A 22,990-nucleotide genomic window follows, 5' to 3' on the forward strand; every position below is an offset into this window, starting at 1 on the left:
ATTCCCCTGACCGATTGATAGTAGCTGGAGACCGCCAGCATTCCCAACCAGAAGGCGTTGACACCTGGTATAGTGTACGCTCTTTTGTAAACACATGACATGGCTTACCTTGAATCGGTGAAACCCATGTACACAGGCAGCTGGGCAGGATGCTGAGTCCATCTGTCTACACTAAGGAAAAGGAGATTATCAGGTAAGTAATCTCAACATTTCCTGGCGTGTAGCCAGATGGACTCAGAACGAATGGGATGTACAAAAGCTTTACTCCCAGCCTGGGCGGGAGGCTGGCTGAGGACCATGTAATACCGCCCTCGCAAATGCTGAGTCCTCCCTGGCCTGGACATCCAGATGGTAGAATCTGGAGAAGGTATGGAGGAAGGACCATGTCGCCGCTTTACATATTTCTGCAGGTGACAGCATCCTGGATTCCGCCCAGGATGCCGCTTGTGCTCTGGTAGAATGAGCCTTAACTTGTAGAGGCGGAGACTTCCCAGCCTCCACGTAAGCTGCTCTGATAACTTCTTTAATCCAGCGGGCGATGGTGGGCCGAGAGGCCGCTTCACCTTGCTTCTTCCCGCTGTGCAGCATGAACAGATGGTCCGTCTTTCGTAGTTCTTGTGTCACTTCCAGATATCTGGGCAGCAATCTGCCAATGTCGAGATGGCGTAATAAACGCCCTTCTTCAGATTTCTTCAAACCCGCCGTGGTAGGCAAGGATATGGTTTGGTTAAGATGAAACTGTGAAACCACTTTCGGTAGAAAGGAGGGAACAGTGCGAAGATGGATAGCCTCCGGAGTGATTCTGAGAAATGGATCACGGCAGGACAGTGCTTGTAGCTCTGATATGCGGCGTGCTGAACATACAGCCAACAAGAACACCATCTTCAAGGTTAGAGACCGGAAAGACAGGCCCCGAAGGGGTCTGAAGGTGGATCCCGCGAGGAAATCCAAAACAAGGTTGAGGTTCCACAAGGGCACTGGCCACTTCAGTGGCGGACGAATATGCTTGACTCCTTGCAGGAAGCGAGAAACATCTGGGTGCTTGGCGATAGTCTTGCCATCCCTCCTGGGACCATAGCAAGACAGCGCAGCCACCTGGACCTTGATGGAGCTGAGGGAGAGACCCTTCTGAAGTCCATCCTGCAGGAAATCCAACACAATAGGGATTGTGGTTGCATGTGGGTTGGTGCCATGAGTGTCGCACCATGCTTCAAATACTCTCCAGATCCTTACGTAGGTGAGGGATGTGGAAAACTTGCGAGCTCGGAGGAGTGTATCTATCACGGGCTCCGAGTAACCTCTTTTCTTCAGTCTAGCCCTCTCAATGGCCAGACCGTAAGAGAGAATTGAGCTGGATCCTCGTGGAGGATGGGACCTTGACGTAGGTGGTCCCGGAGAGGAGGCAGGGGAAGAGGCTCCCCTGCCAGAAGTCTTCTCATGTCCACGTACAAGGGTCTTCTTGGCCAGTCTGGTGCCACTAGAAGAACTAGGCCCCGGTGTTTCTGAATCTTGTGGTTGATGGCACCCAGCAGAGGCCACGGAGGAAAGGCGTATAGCAGAGTCCCTGGAGGCCACGGCTGAACCAGGGCATCGATTCCGTGGAAGAACGGATCGCGCTTGTGGCTGAAGTATCTGGGTACTTGAGCATTGGACTTGTCCGCCAGTAAATCCATGTCCGGAATCCCCCAGTGATCCACAATCATCTGGAAGGCTGTGGGTGACAGCTGCAACTCTCCCGGATTTAGGCTTTCTCTGCTGAGGAAGTCTGCTGTGGTATTGTCCTTCCCGGCAATGTGGACGGTGGAGATGTCCTGAAGATTCGCCTCTGCCCAAGCCATCAGTGGGGCGATCTCCAGAGATACTTGTCGGCTTCTGGTTCCGCCCTGACGGTTGATGTATGCCACCGTGGTGGCGTTGTCGGACATCACTCTGACTGCTCTGTTCTTCAGTCTGTGAGCAAATCGAAGGCATGCCAATCTGACTGCCCGGGCTTCTAGACGGTTGATGTTCCACGCTGACTCTTCTCTGTTCCACCGCCCTTGTGTGGTGAGTTCTTCGCAGTGTGCTCCCCAGCCGCTCAGGCTGGCATCTGTGGTGAGCAAAGTCCACGTGGGTGAAGACATCTTCGACCCCCTGCTCATGTGGTTGGACTGCAACCACCACCTCAACTGGGTTCGCACTCTGGCTGGCAGATGAAGGTGCGTGGAATAGTTCCGTAGTCGGGGGCTCCAGCGAGAGAGCAGGGAGTGTTGTAGAGGTCTCATATGGGCCCTCGCCCAAGGTACCACTTCCAGGGTGGATGCCATGAGACCAAGAACCTGCAGATAATCCCAGGCTATGGGCCGACTGGCTCCCATCAAATACTGGATACGCTGCTGAAGTTTCAACTTTCTCTTGGTAGTGAGACTGACTGTGTCTGCCCGGGTGTCGAACTGTACTCCCAGGTATTCCAGTGACTGGGAAGGCTGTAGGCAGCTCTTGCTGAGGTTGATTACCCAGCCCAAGCTTTCCAGAAGGGCGATAACTCTGTCGGTTGTCCGAAGGCTCTCCTCTCGAGATTTCGCCCTGATCAGCCAGTCGTCTAGGTAGGGATGGACCAGAATTCCTTCCCGCCTGAGTGCCGCTGCTACCACTACGACCACCTTGGTGAATGTCCGTGGTGACGTGGCCAACCCGAAGGGCAGAGCCCGAAACTGGAAGTGGCATCCTAGAACCTTGAAGCGTAGATAGCGCTGATGATCCGGATGGATCGGGATATGCAGGTATGCCTCTGACATGTCTAATGCCGTGAGGAATTCTCCTGGCTGTACTGCAGCCTTGACGGAGCGCAGAGTCTCCATGCGAAACCTCGGTACCCATAAGTATTGATTGACTGACTTGAGGTCCAGCACAGGCCGAAAGGTGCCCCCTTTCTTGGGTACCATGAAATAAATGGAATAGTGTCCAGAATTCACTTCCCAGGCAGGTACTGGGATGATGGCTTTCAAGGACAGGAGCCTAGCCAGGGTAGCTTCCAATGCTGCCTTCTTGTGTATGGGACATGAAGATTCCACAAACTTGTCCGGAGGGAGATGATGAAAGTCCAGATAATATCCCTCCCGGATAATGGCGAGGACCCACTGGTCCGACGTAATCTCGACCCATCTGGGGTAGAAGAGGGTTAACTTAGAGCTCTTGACAAAGGACAATCACACATACTAGCACTGCTAGATATATCAGCCGCCTTTGACACAGTCAATCACAACACACTTATCAATCGCCTCAAGGAAATTGGCATCTCTGGAACTGCCCTACTCTGGTTTCAATCTTACCTACACGACAGGAGCTATAGTGTAAAAATTGGTCTTAACGAATCCAAACCTGTTAGGCTTTCACAAGGAGTACCCCAAGGCTCGTCCCTCTCGTCAACCCTTTTTAACATCTACCTCCTCCCCCTCTGCCAACTGCTTTCCAAACTGGGTTTCCAGCACTTCATCTATGCTGATGATGTGCAGATTCTCATACCAATTACTGATTCCATCACAAACGCAATGAAGATCTGGAATTCCGCCCTATCTGAAATAAACAAATTACTCACAGATAACTTTCTAGCACTCAACACCAACAAAACAGAGCTACTCATCCTTTATCCTCCTAATAACCCCCCTCTCAACCTCTCTCCCCCTTCGCTCTCCCCCTGCCCTTCCACACAACTGGTCCGCAGCTTAGGCATATGGATAGACAACCATTTTAACCTAAAAAAATTCATCTCTGCTACGATTAAGAGCGGATTTTTCAAACTTCACACCCTGAAAAGAATCAAACCCCTATTACATGCGTCCGATTTCCGAACAGTACTACAGGCCATGATCCTATCCAAGATTGACTACTGTAACGCTATCCTCCTAGGCTTACCAAAAAATACCCTCCAACCACTTCAATTCCTACAAAACGCTGCTGCCCACATTCTCACCAACACGCACCGTCACGAACACATCACCCCTGTCCTTCAATCCCTACATTGGCTCCCTGTAGCCTCAAGGATAATATATAAAGCCCTCACACTCATACATAAAGCCATTCACAACCAAAACATGCAATGGTTCACTGAACATCTCCAACTCCGCAACCCTACCAGACCAACTAGACAGCAACACAAGGCCAAACTCCCAACACCGTCCCCCAAACTCATGAAACACGCCTCTATTAGAGAACGCTCTTTCATCATGGCAGGAACCTCCCACTGGAATAATATGCCCCCCCACCTACGCCTGGAACCATGCCACAAAAAATTCAAACAGAATCTTAAAACATGGCTCTTCAAACGAGCATACCCCGACTAATTGACTACCATCCACATCTACAACTCTACCCCCCTACCTGATCCAAACTTACTAATACACTTCCCGCATCTACCCGCCTTCTCATCTCCCTCCTCCTCCGACTTCCATATTCCCTTCTGCTCACATTACCTCTCCGCCACCCCCCTCCTCCCCTAACCTTTACTGTTTCCCATGTTACCATTCCATATTCCCTTCAGCTCACCCTACCTCTCCGCCACCCCCCTCCTCCCCAAACCTTTACTGTTGCCCATGTTATCAGTCAAATTTGACTGCATCCTCCCTTGTATATAGTTAATTTTCAGTCTCTCGTATATAGTTTACAAGCAGATAATAATCTTTTGTAAAGCCTGCTACTATATCATTTTATATTGTGAACCGTTATTTATATTCATTGTAAAGCTATTTGCTATGTTATGTTACACTGTGAACCGAGGTGATGTTTTGCTACGTGCCCCAGTATATAAAAATTCTTTAAATAAATAAATAAATAAATAAATAAAATAAATAAACCTGCCCCCTATGGCTCCGTTCCCCAGATGAATCGGCGGATTCTCATTGAGAGGCGCGGCCGGGACCCGAGCCCGGGCCTGCTCCCCTCTTGCGCTGCTTGGTCCGAAAGGACTGATTCCTGGCCTGAGGACGTGGTGCCTGGTAGCGACCCCTGTAAGGAACAAAGCGCTGTGAACTCCTGCCCCTGGAGGGCCCTGGAAAGGCGCGCTGGCCCCTTCTGAACCGATCTTCCGGCAGTCTAGGCACTGGAGAGGCACCCCATGTACTGGCCAGTTTATCAAGGTCGCTGCCAAATAGGAAAGAGCCCTTAAAGGGCAATCTGGTGAGGCGTGTCTTTGAAGGCGCATCAGCTGACCATCTCCGGATCCAGAGCTCCCTCCTGGTGGCTACGGAGGATGAAATCCCCTTAGCTGTTGTCCGGACCAGGTCTGATGCAGCATCCGTGAGGAACGAAAGAGCTGACTCCATGTCTGCTGCTAGAGCGTTGTTCCTAACCTGTGACAAACAGGCACGCGTCACCACTGTGCAGCAGGTCGCGATCCTCAAAGATAGAGCTGCCACCTCAAAGGTCTGTTTCAGAATGGCGTCCAGTCGCCGGTCATGAGGCTCCTTGAGGGCCGTCCCCCCTTCAACTGGAATGGTAGTGTGCTTGACCACAGCGCTAATCAAGGCGTCCACCTGAGGGCACACCAGCAGGTCCTGGATAGCCGGTGCCAATGGGTACATGCCCGTCAGGGCCCGGCCCCCTTTAAAGGAAGCTGCTGGTGCCGCCCATTCTAAATCTATCAGTTGTTGTGCTGCCTGCAAGAATGGAAAATGGCGGGCTGTAGAACGAAGACCTTCCAGCAGGGGGTTCTGCGCAGAGGGTACCGTAGCGCTGGGACCTGTAATATCCAACTCCGCCAGACACTGAGACACCAGGTCGGAGAGATCCTCCTTGGGGAAGAACCGCCTCATGGTTCTATATGGCTCCATCCCTGGGGGGAGCTCCCCCTCATCCGGGAGTTCGGACTCGTCCGGTGAAACCTCCTGGTCCGAATGATCTGGACTGTCCAGCGGCGGGAGGTCCCGCTCACGATAAGGGCGTGAGGGTCCAGGAACAGGATCCGCAGGAGCCGCCACCGCAGCGGCAGCCGCCGTAGCCGCCGCATTCGCAGTCACCGTGGGAACCGCAGGAACAGCAGGAACAGTAGGAACCGCAGGGCCTGGATGGGAAGCCGTTTGCATCTGTACAAAGGCATGAATCCCCTTAAAGAGATCCACCCAGAAAATTGAAGCAGCCTCTAATCGCCTGGGTACGAGATCCCCCGGGATTCCCGATTGGTCAAGACTGCCCGCTAAATCCGGGGTAGCCCCTGGGGAACTGTCAGCAAATCGTGGCTGAGACTGGGCCTGGCCCGAGGGTCCCATGGCCTCCTCACATTGGGCACATAGGGAGTCTGGCTCTTCACTGTGCGTGGCTCTAAGCTGGCATGCAGAGCAGAGGCCAAGGGCTTTAATGCCTGAGGCAGGCGGCGCCGCCACTGAAGACGCTGATGCGTTCTGTTCCATTGAAAGAGAAGCGGCAATAATATATACTTAATATAACAGGCGCGCAATAATAATAATATGCGGCAGCAATAGGCGCTTAATACAACAGGCGCACACGAATAATAATGTGCGGCAGCAATAGGCGCTTAATACAACAGGTGCGCAATAATAACAATATGCGGCAGCAATAGGCGCTCAATACAACAGGCGCCCAAGAAGAACAATATGCGGCAGCAATAGGCGCTTAATACAACAGGCGCACAAAAATAATAATATGTTCTCAGCACTAGGCGGTCATGAAAACAGCTCAATTGTATATTTACTTAACCCTATTCTGTAGACGTAAACTTTTCATGAAGACTGTAATCTGTAAGCACCTGTATTTATTATAAGAATTTGTATTTACTATTTATATTTATTATTTAGCTATTAACATTGTTCTGTTACCACTTGGTACTATTTCTCTCCTTTACCTCAAACTCTAAGTTCCTACTAAGTTAGCCATGTTATTTATACCCAATCGTTGGATGTAATTGTATATTTGTTTAATTGTTCAATCTGTTTGATGTAATTTTCTGTTCCTTGTTCTGTGTAAACCGAAGTGGTATGCACTAGTGCATGAACTCCGGTATATAAAAGCCTTTAAATAAATAAATAAATAAATAAATAAATTAAATAAATAAATAAATAAATATGCTCTCAGCAATATGCAGCCAACAATACACACTTAAAGGCTTTCAATAAGCGCTCAGCAATAAGCGATTAGCAATACACACTCAATGGTATTCAATAGGCTCTCAGCAATATGCGGTTAGCAATACACGCTCAATGGCATTCAATAGGCTTTCAGCAATAAGCGGTTAGCAGTATACGCTCAATGGCATTCAATAGGCTCTCAGCAATATGCTGTTAGCAATACACGCTCAATGGCATTCAATAGGCTTTCAGCAATAAGAGTTTAGCAATATATGATCAATGGCATTCAATAGGCTCTCAGCAACATGCGGTTAGCAATATACGCTCAATGGCATTCAATAGGCTCTCAGCAACATGCGGTTAGCAATATACGCTCAATGGCATCCAATAGGCTCTCAGTAATAGGCGGTCAGCAATACACGCTCAGTGGCATACAATATGCTCTTAGCAATAAGGCAATATATGCACAAGGAGAAATAGAGCCGCGCCTATTACGGGCGCTCAATACCTGAACAAGGCCCACAAAATGGCACCCTCCACGGCGTGCCACGCCGCCTATCCTCTGTTCCTCGGAGACCAGAAATAAGAGATGTACGCCTTACCTGATCCTCGGCGCTTCCCGGCTGGAACCCGGGCGGTCTCCGGCTGCGGGGGGAGAGGGCAAGTACCTTCACCGCCGCGTTTGAGGATATGCACCCGCTGCCTCGTCCACGCCGGGACCGAGGCGCTTCGAAAGCCTCACCCGAACCTCGCCCGGGGGCTGTGTCCCTGCCGCGATTCGGCCACCGGCCCGAGGACTTACACCTCCGGGGGATCACGGAAATCACCACGGGAAACTCTACTGGGGGAGGGACCTTAGGGTATCACCGCAGGAGTGCGGGGCTCGATGCTGTAGAAGTTTTAGTAAGTAGAAAAAGAAAAGAAAAACTAGATTTGGAAAACACGCTCAGCAAGCGTGCAGGCTCTCCAAACTGCTTTGGAGACGGAAATTACTAAGTTGCTACGCTTCCTGTGGGGATATATATACCCAGTGCTGACGTCAGATCCGTCTCCAACTGCTAGCACGCGGATACTATCCCCATTCATTCTGAGTCCATCTGGCTACACGCCAGGAAATCTAAGTTAATACCTGAGGCAATGGAAGATAAAGTGGCTTGCTCAAGATCAGCAGAATTTGAACCCTGGGTTCCCTGGTTCACAGCCTGCTGCTCTAACCACTAGGCTACTTCTCCAGTCCACAGAACCGATCTCTAATGCTTGTCTGACATTGCCGCCTGAATATTCCACTGCCAGTTTAAACTCAACATGGCCAAGATAAAACTGTCCTTTCAGCCCTTATAAACTTGGGATCATTTTTGACTCTTCTTTCTTTATAACATCAAAAGCACTGATAAAATGTGTAATTTTTCTCTACAAATATCACCACATTCCTTTTCCACTGTCTCATCACCTCCAGCTCAGAATACTAGAGGTCTCTCTCCTCTACAATCTCTCCAAAATTTAACTGTGTGACTTATCCTTTCCCAAAGTTGCTGAACCCTTATAACCCCTCTTATTAACTCACTACGTTGGTTTTCTATCCATTTCTGCATGCGGTTCAAGTTCCTCATACTTGAACTGTAAATGCATTCATTCTAAAGCTCGCTTATCTTTATTGCATTATTTATTTCTAGCTTTTATTTATTGATTTTTTTTTGTTTTAACATTTTTATTGGTGCACAATAATAAAGATAACATAATTAATGCAAAACACATGTTGGAATACAAAGTATAAAAGGCACCACAGTTTCCCTTTCCCCCCAAAAGTACCCACCCTCCCCATAATTGTAATCTATATCACTTACTTTATTCATTATCATGCCTTGCTGTAAAACCCTTGTGATGGTTATCTAACTTAACGATGGTATAGAAGAGCTTTTAAATAAATAAATAAACATTAAACGTACTCCCCTACTATTCATACCAAGTTTCTATCGCAACAATAATATCGAAAGAGTCAAGAACAACATTATCATCGCCACTATCAATGATATTCTGGTAATGCATCAGTTGCATGAATGAACAAAATGCCCAAAAGCAAAGCCAGAACCCTAATATAGTCGTACAATCTGCCCCATCAATCGAAGGAGAGGAGCACGGAGCCACTTGGCCAAGTAAGCCGATCAGGGCACTAAAGTTTGTCCAAGAAGCTAAGAAGTCCAGGTACCTCTCCATTGAAATTAAGGGTCCCAAATTTGGTGGTATTGCTTCATCCTCTTGTGTTTTCCTGCAGTGAGTTTATTCAGTGTGCAAATTTGATCTAGTCTATTCAGTACCGCAGCAAAAGTCGGACCTGTTTTTTGCTTCCATAATCTCGCGATTTCCAATCTCGCTGCTATGCAAGCCTGTTCACAGAACTCTGGTGCTGCAATGGAGTCACTGTGTTCCAAAGTGTTCAGTAGGGCTCCTTCCACTGACAAGCACACTGTGGTGGCAAGCACCTTTGATAACCATTTTTCTAATTGCTTCCATAAATGCTTTATACAATCACCCTCCCACCACGTATGCATAAACGTTCCCCGGATATTGCATCCTCTCCGACAAACACCATTATATTTTGGAATTATTTTCCCCAGCCGATCTGGGGTGATATACCATCGATAAAGAATTTTATACCCATTTTCAATGAGCGTCGAGGATATAGATGCTTTACTAATATGTAAGTGAATCTGCTCCCACTCACTATTTGAGATATCTCGCTTAAGATTGTCATTCCAAGCCTTAATATATTGAGGAATAACCAGGAGCCTGGAATTCAATAGTTTGTAAATTTTTGAAAGGAGACCATGACTTCTATGAGGCGATGAAAAAAAAACCTTCAAATAAAGTTTTCCCACCTATTAAGTCCGCCGGCACTCCATTAGCTAAAAAAAATGGGAAATTTGTTTATAAGCAAGAGATTCCGTGTCTGGCAAATAAAATTTTCCTTGAGATGAGCATAGGAAAGTAGTTTGTTGCCTCCCCAGATATGCTCCAATCGTGTTATGGATCTCAATTTCCAGGCTGGAAATGCCAATACAGGGATACCTGGTTGAAAATCGGTATTATGATACAGGCTGGTGAGATAAAAATATGTCTTTGCACCTACTAATTTTGGTTTCCATTTACCCCAAATTGATAAAGTATGTCTAGTGGTGGGAAGCATATTAGGGCAATCTTTCCATGTGCTTCGTGGTTGCCAAGGCACAGTGGCTAAAGCCATCCCGGCAATTCTCTCTTGCTCTATGATAACCCAGTGCTTAATGTCTTGGTCCTCATGCCATGCTACAACAGGGCGTAGTTGACCTGCTACATAATACCAATTAAAATTTGGCACGCTTAGTCCCCCCTCCAACTTAGATTGGTATAGCACCTGCCTGCTAACCCTGGATGGACGCCTTTTCCAGATAAAGCCAAAAAATCATCGCTGCCATAATTTTATGGCCGCATTTGGAATAGCAATAGGGAGAGACTGAAACAGGTATAATAATTTAGGTAGGATATTCATTTTGATGGTTGCAATACGACCTAACCAAGAGATAGGTAAACTACTCCACTTATCCAAGACAAGAAATATTTTTTTAATTAGAGGTGGGTAGTTAAAAGAGTAGAGATCTTTTGGGTGTGTGGTAAGATAGACACCTAAATATTTAAGTTTTTGGTGGGCCCATCTAAATGGATGTAGAGGTTGTAAAAACTGTGTCGTTGCTTGGGAACATGTAACATTAAGGATCTCCGATTTCTCCCAATTAACTTTATACCCGGATGCCTCACTAAACATTCATATTTCTTGTTCTATCTCCAATAAAGATTTGTGAGGATCCAAGACTGTGAAAATAATGTCATCTGCGAAGAGACAGAGTTTATGGCATAGGCCGCCCGCCGCAAATCCCTGCACACCCGAGTTATTTCTGATGTTGATCACCAAGGGTTCCAATAAAATGGCAAAAAGAATGGGCGAGAGGGGACACCCCTTTCGTGTGCCTCTACCAACCTCAAAACTATCAGAGTTTTTGGCCTCTCATACAATTTGCATAACCACTCACAGAAATATGGGCCAAAGCCCATTTTCCGCAGTACCCCAAATAAGAATGGCCAGTGCACCATGTTGAACGCCTTTTCCGCATCAATGGAGAGAAAAAGCGCTTCATCTGTGCGATCATGGGCAATCCATAATAGATTTACGAGTTTACGAATATTGTCTCCTGTCATCCTCCCTTGGATAAACCCTGCCTGGTCCTGATGAATGAGACTAGTGATATATTTATTCATACACCATGCTAAAATTTTTGCTAACAGCTTGAGATCCAGGTTTATCAGTGAGATAGGACGATAGGAACCACAGATTGTGGGATCACGACCCGGTTTGGGGAGCACCGTTATTCCTGCTAGATTTTCCTGTGGTCCCAAGGTCGTTCCCCCCCCCTGGAAGGAGTTATATACTTTTTGCAGATATACGACTAAGTAGGGGCCGAATTGCTTATAAAATTTAGCAGTCAGACCATCCGATCCAGGTGATTTCCCCATCTTCAATGAGTGTATGCTATCTAATATCTCAGCTACAGTGATCTCGGCATCCAAGTCAATTTGGGCTTCTGTTGTTAAACAGGGCAAGGGCGTTTTAGACAGATATTCATCAACTTTTGTTTGCATGATAGTCGTATTTGTTCCATATAACTGCGAATAAAATTCTAGGAACTCTTGCGGATATCTGTATTATTAGTATTTATTTATTGATTTTATATACTGATGTTCATGTACACACATCACATCGGTTCACAATTGCTATCAAATGCACAGTTAAGAACATTTGCATTTTCAGAGTTAAGCAGATAGTCATAAATACATAAATTCATAATAAAAACAAATCAAAAATAAAACTAAGTAAAAATATAAAATTCTTGGATAGAGTATTTAAAATTACCAAAGACAAAGAAATATTAAGAGAGAATTTGTGTTGTCCAGTTATTGAAAGGCTTGTTGGAATAACAATGTTTTAACGCCTTTCTTGAATGTTCTAATGTTTGTAAGCATTAAGTCTTTATCAGTTTTGATCTTGGATATATTATTCTGATACTGGAGCTTTTTAAATTTATTGGCAAGCTGTTTCCCCGCGTTATTGCCCCCTCAAAGTATTGTTTCGTTAATAGCATTAAATGATTAATCTGATTAGATTCGAGTCTTAATAAGTCCTCTCTGGCTTCGGATAGTTTCATTAGTACCCTCCCCGAGCCATTGCTCTGGTGTTTTGGAGACAAATGCTTTATAGTGTCTCTTAGTTCCTGAGCAATCTTCGAGTCCCGTTTCTTGATATAGGTACCTTGTGAGATCAACAGTCCCCTGAGATATGCCTTAAAAGCTTCCCCCACCACTGGAGGAGAGGTATTCTCTCTATCTTTATGCAAGAAAAAGGTCTTGATATTGTTAATGAGAACCTTATTATATTCCTCATCCCCCAATAGTGATTCATTCAATCGCCAAAATTTTACTCCAGAGTCATACCCTCGGAGGATAACCTCTATAACTACAGCAGCATGATCGGACCAAGCCACCGGTTCTATGTCAGCCTTAGTTATTTTATTTTTTTTTATTTAACATTTTTTCTATACCGACCTTCATGGTTAAAATACCATATCAGGACGGTTTACATCGAACAGGGGTAAAATAACTAGATAAAGGAAGAAAAAACAAAGTTACATTACAACGAGGACTGTGAACTTGGAAGCTTAGGAAGCTAGAAGAGAAATATAAAGTTAAGTTAAAGGGAGAGAAACAAATTCCGGACTAGAGGTAGTCCAGACTAGAGATAGTCCACATGTTAGAGTCGGTATCCATGCTGTCAAGGTATTCAGAGGAGGGGAGGATCCATTAATCATGGGTAGATAACGCCTAATGTGTATCCCAGGGTTCTGGGAAGGCTTGGCGGAACAGCCACGTTTTGAGTTTTTTCTTAAAAGTTAGCAGGCAACTTTATATAAAGTTTATATAAACTTTATATAAACTTTATATAAAGTTATATGATTGAATAACCCTTTGTCTGATAAAAAATAGTCTATTCCAGTATAGGAGAGGTGCGGTGCAGAGTAAAAGGTATAAGAGCGTGATGTTGGAAAATGCATTCTCCAGATAGCAAGTAACTGCCATGTATCCATCAATTCCTGCAGCCTTGCTCTATGGAAGTGGGGTGCTGAGACATGCCCTCTGGATGCATCAATAGAAGGGGAGCATACCAGGTTAAAATCTCCACCCACCAATAAGTATCCCTTACTATGTGAAAGAAGAAGGGTGTTCAGTTGGTCAAAAAATATACCCTGGTCCTTATTAGGGGCATAAATATTGACAAAGGTGTAAAGTACCCCATTAATTGAAATGACTAATATAAGGTAGCGACCCAATGGGTCCCTAACACAGCACTTGCATTCAAAGACCATTTGCTGAGCCAACAGCACACCCACACCAACATATTTAGCCTTCTTGGAGCTTGCCGCATAGAATTGGTGTGGATATGCTGGAGACTTCATCAATGCTTCATACCTAGCCCTCAGGTGCGTCTCCTGAATGAAAACAATATCCGTCTTTAAGTGCCCCAGTTCCCTAAATAACAGACGTCTCATGAAAGGAGTGTTTAGCCCCTTCACATTAAAGGAGGCTATATGTACCAATGTCATTCTAGCCAATTACCCTATCCCTCCTCTGAAGGCTGTGGAAATCTGGGGCCTTAGCAATACCTTGGGCCACCCCATCCTGGAAATAGCTGCCCATGAACAAACATTTAGAGCGATGATATTTCAAAATTGAAAAATACACTTGCTTCTTGGTTCTAACCCTTTGCCTTCCCATCCCTACCCCCTCCCCTCCCCCATTCTGAATCTGCATACACCTCCTTGCAGATCCATATGTACTAATCCAGTGGAGGAAGATAACTTATCACTCCCATCCTTCCCGTTTACCAAACGCAAAAGTATAGGCAAACCTAGCCTGTATTATGTATATACAAATGCTTAAACTTATGATCCTTGTAACTCAACCGATCAATGCTTATATCTTAAAAGTACATCTTATTCCCAGCCTTCGGCTGTCTTGTTTTCTGAGCAACCAGAGAAGTGGTAAAAATTGTAGAAATTCCCTTTATTCAGGTTTTCCCTTCTGCTTGCCTGACGGAATCAGAGTTTCTTTTCAGCCTACTGTTCCTGGAGGTAGCTCTCTGCCATCTTGGAGGTTGTCCCTTGGGTGCAGATTTTCGGGTATTAGTGTCCAGAGCGGCTGAAGGGCGAAATCCCTTTTCTTTCAAAAGAAGTGCTGCCTCCGCCACCATATGCAGTTGAGAGGTCACCCCCTCCCAAACAAATGTAAGGCCAAAAGGATGCAACCAACGATATTTGATATTCACTTGCCTGAGAAATTGTGTAACCTCCTGAAATTCAAAGCGGCTTTGCAGCATCGCCTGGGAAAGATCAGCGTATATGGATATTTCTTGATTCTCCCATTGCCATTTATTCTGCTTACAGGCTGCCGCTGCTATCTTCTCCTTCTGGGCATAATTGTGGAAACATACAATTATGTCTCTTGGTGCGTTGGCTCTGGCAGAATGTAGTGCACAGTGTGCTCTATCTAATTTAATCTCCTCTGCAGCAGACTGATTATTGCTCCCTTCAGACTCCAGTAAGTGAGAGCAAAAACGAGTAATTAGTTGCTCACAGTTAGTATTGTCAGAATTTTCCAGGAAGCCTCGGAATCTTAGGTTCCCCCTCTGTGCTCTATTTTCAAGGTCGGCCATTTTGGCCCGCATGGTGGCATTATCCTCCTGAAGTTCAACGCAGACATCTTGCAAATGTTTGGTAAGTGCTGATTGTCCATCTAGTCTGCCATCAATGTCATCCACTCTCCTGCCCATGGAATTCAATTCTTCGCGAAAATCGTCCATAATTTCGTGTATCTCCTTTTTGTAACTTTTCAAATCCTGTCGTATACTGCAAAATGTATAAAATATTTGACTTCAATAAGACGCTTTTCTGCACGTATTTCACACAAGGATATGACACAGAATTTAGTTAGAACAAATATAAATTTAATATTTCATATCCTTGGGAGACACAAACTGGGAGCCCATTGTTTGGTAAGGCCTCTCCCTGCATGTCTCAGCGTTTGTTAGTCAGTGCTGAGTTTTTATAGATAAGAACATTCACTGATCCCTAATGGGACTGCATAAAGTATCAGGTACCACGTGTGTCTTTAAAACCAATTTCGAAAATCAGATCGGGAAGGCGCCTCCTCCGAGGTTACATTAAAGTCGTCCTCCAAATCATGCTGTTCAGGCAGCGTCGCCAGAGTCGCAGCAGTCATCCGAGCCTCGGTGTCCGCGTCTCCCCCCCTTTTGATAGGAGAAGCATTGAAAATCTACTGATTTTCATTTCGCCTTCATCTCCACCAATTCCTGAGATGCACCGCTCCAAATAAACGCTATTTTATCTTCGGTTTGCCTCGTTATCGGTAGCTTTAATCGGGAAGTTCACGGGAGCTCAAAAGTTAAGCAGCCATCAGCACGGCTGACGTCACTTCCTCTATTTCTAGCTTTTATATACCATGCACACAGCCAAAAATGATTGTAACAGTGAACAATCATATATCATAAGAACATAAGAAAATGCCATACTGGGTCAGACCAAGGGTCCATCAAGCCCAGCATCCTGTTTCCAACAGTGGCCAATCCAGACCATAAGAACCTGGCAAGTACCCAACAACTAAGTCTATTCCATGTTACCATTGCTAATGTCAGTGGCTATTCTCTAAGTGAATGTAATAGCAGGTAATGGACTTCTCCACCAAGAACTTATCCAATCCTTTTTTAAACACAGCTATACTAACTGCACTGACCACATCCTCTGGCAACAAATTACAGAGTTTAATTGTGCGTTGAGTGAAAAAGAACTTTCTCCGATTAGTTTTAAATGTGCCCCATGCTAACTTCATGGAGTGCCCCCTAGTCTTTCTACTATCCGAAAGAGTAAATAACCGATTCACATCTACCCGTTCTAGGCCTCTCATGATTTTAAACACCTCTATCATATCCCCCCCCTCAGTCGTCTTTTCTCCAAGCTGAAAAGTCCTAACCTCTTTAGTCTTTCCTCGTAGGGAAGTTGTTCCATTTCCCTTATCATTTTGGTAGCCCTTCTCTGTACCTTCTCCATCGCAATTATATCTTTTTTGAGAAGCGGCGACCAGAATTGTATACAGTATTCAAGGTGCGGTCTCACCATGGAGCGATTCAGAGGCATTATGACATTTTCCGTTTTATTCACCATTCCCTTTCTAATAATTCCCAACATTCTGTTTGCTTTTTTGACACGCAAATGCAATAAATTAAAAATATCATATAAAAATACAATAAAATCAGCGTATCTTACAAACCTTTTCATAGCTTGGAGAGAAACAGAGAACCATATCTTCTAGCACTAGCATTAGCAGTCCCCATCCCCCCTCCCCCACCCCCAACTGGAAATAACCAAGCCTTCACTCTCTTTCTAAAGACCAGATAATTGGTCTTGAGCCTAATATCCATCAGAGCACAATTCCATAATTCTGGACCCATTACTGAAATTGCTCTTTTTCTACAACCTACTTTACACATACCTTTCTAACCAACAGAATTGAAAAAAGAGCTCTCTGTACAGAAAATAAAATTAGGTGCACAGAGCTTAACCAACTAATATTCTGCTCTGTCCCATGTCACGATTGTGAGCCCTCGTGCTGTGGTGTGGTTGACTCAGCCTATCGAGCAAACCCACTAGGCCCATGCTGACAACTGGTGGACATGCCCTGACAGGGACCGGATTGAACCTTCACCCTATGCCAGCCCTGTTCCCTGTAGGTTGAGCCCTTGGGTTTTGGGGGAGGGCAGGACTTAGGAAAATATCCCAATGGGCAGTCAAAGTCAGAGAGTCCAGAGTTGGGCTATGTTCAGAGCAGGCAGCAGTCAGACAGTTACCAAATTCAGGCCAAGAGTCAGGGCAGAAGGTGATCAAGGCAAAGTCAGAGTCCATAGCAGTGTTTGGGGAAGGCAAGAGAGAGATCCTGGGACATAGTGAAGGTCAATAGCAGAGTGTCAAGCAGACATGGAACCAAGAGGAGACGAGGCAGGAGTATGGGAGGTACAGGATAGGCTGGACGAGGAACGGCAAGGCAAGGTAGGATCACGGCAAGGCAAGGTAGGATCAAGAGCAAGACAGGAGCATAACAGGATCCGGAGAACACCACACACTGCAATGTTGCAGGGGACATGTTGCTGAGGCAAGGGCTAAGTACCCAGCAATGCCAACATCATCACTGGGTACCTGCCATAGGGCCAATAAGAACCAGCATGCCTAGAGGAGGCTGTAGGAGGATCGTTCTGATGGCATCCGCGTTGCTGATGGCGTCAGGTGGGCCTTCACCTCCGGGATCCTGGCAGTACTGGGGGTGAGTGTGGTTGGTCGCAGGCCCACTGCAACCGGCCGAAATGTGACACCCTGTTTGAGCTTACATTTCAGAACCATGATCTTAAAATGGATGAGTTCCTTAATGGGCAGCCAATGAAGCTGTATCAGTAATGGCTGCCATATTCTGAATATTTTGTAAATGATACAAGCATCTTTCTGGTACTCCTAACACCACCCCATTACAATAATCCCATACAGGGGACATTAAACACCTGCACCACAGTATGAAATGCTGCAAAACTCAGTAAAACTCTCACTTTCCGTAACTGGTGCAATTTAAAAAGTATCTATCTAGCCAGATTGGAGATATGATGTTCGAAAGAAACCTCTTCATCATACAACATTCTTAAATTCCTAACATTTGAAGATTGCACCACTATCTCCTTCTTAATCTTAAAAACTCCTGGAGATAAAACACAATCCTTAAGAACATAAGAAAATGCCATACTGGGTCAGACCAAGGGTCCATCAAGCCCAGCATCCTGTTTCCAACAGTGGCCAATCCAGGCCATAAGAACCTGGCAAGTACCCAAAAACTAAGTCTATTCCAAGTTACCATTGCTAATGGCAGTGGCTATTCTCTAAGGGAACTTAATAGCAGGTAATGGACTTCTCCTCCAAGAACTTATCCAATCCTTTTTTAAACACAGCTATACTAATTGCACTAACCACATCCTCTGGCAACAAATTCCAGAATTTAATTGTGCGTTGAGTAAAAAAGAACTTTCTCCGATTAGTTTTCAATGTGCCCCATGCTAACTTCATGGAGTGCCCCCTAGTCTTTCTACTATCCGAAAGAGTAAATAACCGATTCACATCTAACTATTCTAGACCTCTCATGATTTTAAACATCTCTATCATATCCCCCCCCCCTCAGCCGTCTCTTCTCCAAGCTGAAAAGTCCTAACCTCTTTAGTCTTTCCTCATTGGTGAGCTGTTCCATTCCCCTTATCATTTTGGTAGCCCTTCTCTGTACCTTCTCCATCGCAATTATATCTTTTTTGAGATGCGGCGACCAGAACTGTACACAGTATTCAAGGTGCGGTCTCACAATGGAGCGATACAGAGGCATTATGACATTTTCCGTTTTATTCACCATTCCCTTTTCTAATAATTCCCAACATTCTGTTTGCTTTTTTGACTGCCGCAGCACACTGAACCGACGATTTCAATGTGTTATCCACTATGACGCCTAGATCTCTTTCTTGGGTTGTAGCACCTAATATGGAACCCAACATTGTGTAATTATAGCATGGGTTATTTTTCCCTATATACATCACCTTGCACTTATCCGCATTAAATTTCATCTGCCATTTGGATGCCCAAATTTTCCAGTCTCACAAGGTCTTCCTGCAATTTATCACAATCTGCTTGTGATTTAACTACTCTAAACAATTTTGTGTCATCTGCAAATTTGATTATCTCACTCGTCGTATTTCTTTCCAGATCATTTATAAATATATTTAACAGTAAGGGTCCCAATACAGATCCCTGAGGCACTCCACTGTCCACTCCCTTCCACTGAGAAAATTGCCCATTTAATCCTACTCTCTGTTTCCTGTCTTTTAGCCAGTTTGCAATCCACGAAAGGACATTGCCACCTATCCCATGACTTTTTACTTTTCCTAGAAGCCTCTCATGAGGAACTTTGTCAAAAGCCGTCTGAAAATCCAAGTATACTACATCTACCGGTTCACCTTTATCCACATGTTTATTAACTCCTTCAAAAAAGTGAAGCAGATTTGTGAGGCAAGACTTGCCCTGGGTAAAGCCATGCTGACTTTGTTCCATTAAACCATGTCTTTCTATATGTTCTGTGATTTTGATGTTTAGAACACTTTCCACTATTTTTTCTGGCACTGAAGTCAGGCTAACCGGTCTGTAGTTTCCCAGATCGCCCCTGGAGCCCTTTTTAAATATTGGGGTTACATTTGCTATCCTCAAGTCTTCAGGTACAATGGATGATTTTAATGATACATTACAAATTTTTACTAATAGGTCTGAAATTTCATTTTTTAGTTCTTTCAGAACTCTGGGGAGTATACCATCCGGTCCAGGTGATTTACTACTCTTCAGTTTGTCAATCAGGCCTACCACATCTTCTAGGTTCACCGTGATTTGATTCAGTCCATCTGAATCATTACCCATGAAAACCTTCTCCATTACGTGTACCTCCCCAACATCCTCTTCAGTAAACACCGAAGCAAAGAAATCATTTAATCTTTCCGCGATGGCCTTATCTTCTCTAAGTGCCCCTTTAACCCCTCAATCATCTAACGGTCCAACTGACTCCCTCACAGGCTTTCTGCTTCGGATATATTTTTAAAATTTTTACTGTGAGTTTTTGCCTCTACAGCCAACTTCCCTAGCACAAAAAACTATTCTTTCTTTATCCCATTCAAGATCAATTTATTTCTCTCAATCTCTATACTCCTCTTCTTGATTTCTACTCTTCAGGTTAGTCACTCTTATCTATGCCCTTCTCCACTGACAATTCTTGAAAAAGACATCCTGACCTTATTCATATCCAGTCTAAAACTTACTTTTTTGAAGCTTCTCTTAATCTTAACCCCTGATTCTCCCTCTCACAGCCTGATTGGTTCTAGTTGTTCTCATAATAAACAACATTCCTATAGTCTCTTTCTTCTTGAATGTTTGTCTAGATTGGATTAAAAGTTCTGTATAGCAAGGGTTGTTTCTTACGTGTATTTAACAGCACTGCATGCTCATATAGCACTACAGGTACTTTATCGGGAAGGGGTGAGAAGAAGGGGGCCTGATAGGAGTGAAAAAGTTTGCCTGATGGAGAGGGAGAGATAGATCAGGTAGGCATGAAGGAAAGAAAGGCAGAGGTAGTAAAGAAGAGGAGGGAAGACTGGCTGTGGAAAATTAAAGAACTCCACCAGAAAGAGGTAACAAAAATTGTTATTCCTTGCTTCTTAAAAGTAATTTGAGACACAAATTTTCACAAATTGTAACACAACAGAAATCTTTGTTCATTGGCATAATGTGCTATTTTCAAGAAAGCAGACTTGCTTACCTGTAACAGGTTTTCTCCCAGGAAAGCAGGATGTAGTCCTCACATATGGGTGACGTCACTGGATGGAGCCCTATCACGGAAAACTTTCTGTCAAAGTTTCTAGAAAGCTTTGACTGGCACACTGAGTGCACTGAGCATGCCCAGCTTGCCATTATCCCTGTGTCCACAGGGGTCTCCCTTCAGTCTCGTTTGTAGCAAAAAGCGTGAGCAAAAAATAAAATAAAAAACGTTAGCGGACCCAACGCAGGGTGGAACTACATCCTGCTGTCCTGGGAGAACACCTGTTACAGGTAAGCAACTCTGCTTTCTCCCAGGACAAGCAGGATGGTAGTCCTCACATATGGGTGATTAGCAAGCTACAGGCTAACTCGTATTACAACAGGCCAATAGCAGACAACTCGTGCGGAGGCACAATAATTGGGGTGCTATTGGCAATGATAAGGCAGCCTGATATCACAGAGCTCTCTGCTTAAACGGCAGGGGAGAAGAAAAAAGGATTCACACTCACAAAGCGGGGAGTAGCTGGCTTGTTACGGCGGTTACTACCCCAAACCAAATGTGCCTGATACTTCACTTTCGATGCATATCCAGCATAGCTCTCTGCTTCAACGGCAGGGGAGAAGAAAAAAACTGATACCTCACGCATATCCAGCATAGCTCCCTGCTTCAACGGCAGGGGAGAAGATAAACAACCAATAAGGGCTGTATAACATAATCTGGGTAAAAACAAATAAGCATGGGTGTAGCTTGCTTATTGAGGCGGTTACTACCCCTACTACCTCTAACTACTCAAGCTAGATATTTCACTTGGATGCAGCTCCATCACCGCTCTCTACATTAATGGTGGGGGTGGAAGGGAATTAGAACCAAGAGCTAAGAGAAACAGATAAGTATGAGAGAAGAAATGAGGGAAGCTTGCTGGGCAGACTGGATGGGCCATTTGGTCTTCTTCTGCCGTCATTTCTATGTTTCTATGTTTCTAAGAAAGCTTTTCAAGACAGGTTGGCCAAAGGCAGAGTTTTGACAGACTTTCATTGATAAGTAGTAGGGGGCTGTGAATGTGTGAAGACAGCTACAAGTCACAGCCTAGGACATAGAGGCAATTGGTACTGAACGATAGTGTGGTACCGATGTTGTCATGGCCGTTAGAGAATGTACCTGCACTCATCCCTAGAGAGGAAGGCCTGGTGCATCACAGCAGAATTCGATACAGTCTGCTAGTCAGTTGGAGAGAGTCTGTTTTCTCACTTGAACTCGCAGCTTGTCTTTTGTCAAAGAAGGAAAGAGTTCGGTGTAATTCCTATGGAGTGCAGTGCAGTTTAGATAGAATGCAAGTGCACTCTTACAGTTCAAGGAGTGGAAAACCCTCTCGCCCTGGTGAGAGAGAGGCATTGGGAAAAAGTGGGCAGAGTATATTCTGAGTAAGGTGAGAGGCTGCGTCTACCTTAAGAAGAATATGAGGGTGAGTACGTAGGACCACTCGGTCATGGAGGAACGCAGTGTCGGGTGAGTATGCAACAAGGGCTTGTAACTCACTGTCCCTGTTAGCAGAAGTGATGGCTACGAGGGAAAAAAAGATCCCATAACAGACTGTTCAAGTTATAGGCATGCAAAGGCTTGAACGGGGAACGTATGAGTCTTGTAAGCACTAAATGTAGGCCCCCATTCCGTAACCAGTGAACATAGAGGTGGCTTAATCAGTGGATAACCCATGGTAAGCAACTAAGAAGGGGTTGAACCGTTAATCGGGCATCCCCACTCCCAAGTGGTACGCCGAATTGGAACGGAGGTGTATCCATGTGGAGGATGTCTGGGGACCAGACTCTGAGGGTATGTTAGAAAGTATAAGAGAAAAGGAGTGGTGTAGAAAAGGGGGCTAATACCCTCTTGTATGAGCCATGCGATAAATCATGCCATTTCGAATGATAAGACTTACGTGTGGAAGGCTGTTGTGAATCTACCAGTACCTGAGAACATCAGTGAGTCTGTAATATGAGACTGACCTTTGAGCAGGCGAATTGGTTATTGGAGTGATAGGTTGAGAAGTATGGGAAAGCATACTTGTCGCCGTCAGGTCGTGAGTCTGAGAATCAGTGAACCCCGTCCTGTTGTAGCATAATGAGAGTTTTGGCTATGAGAGGTGTCGAAAGAGACACATATAAGAGGCCTTTGTTGCAGAGCGAGCAAAAGCGTCCATAGGAACGCATTCAGATACATGTGTAGGGAGTAGAATTGTCCCACCGTATGGGGTTCGATTCAGATGCAGAGGGCAAGGTCAATTGACCTCAGCACTAGAAGATTTTGCTTGCTACACATGTAGTCAGAGACCATTTGAGAGGATGGAAACATCTATGGAGAAGATCTGCTAGTGCGTTTGGTAAGTCTGTTAGATAAGTGGC

General features: G+C 45.1%; 1 protein-coding gene across 1 annotated transcript in view; it reads left to right on the forward strand.

The window, feature by feature from the left end:
• LOC115076330 (sialic acid-binding Ig-like lectin 5) overlaps nt 1-22,990 on the forward strand; it is a 114,570-nt gene that overhangs the window by 84,362 nt on the left and 7,218 nt on the right. The gene's annotated exons all lie outside the window — the stretch shown is intronic.

This window comes from Rhinatrema bivittatum, chromosome 14 (genome assembly GCF_901001135.1).
Source record: "Rhinatrema bivittatum chromosome 14, aRhiBiv1.1, whole genome shotgun sequence".
NCBI lineage: Eukaryota > Metazoa > Chordata > Amphibia > Gymnophiona > Rhinatrematidae > Rhinatrema > Rhinatrema bivittatum.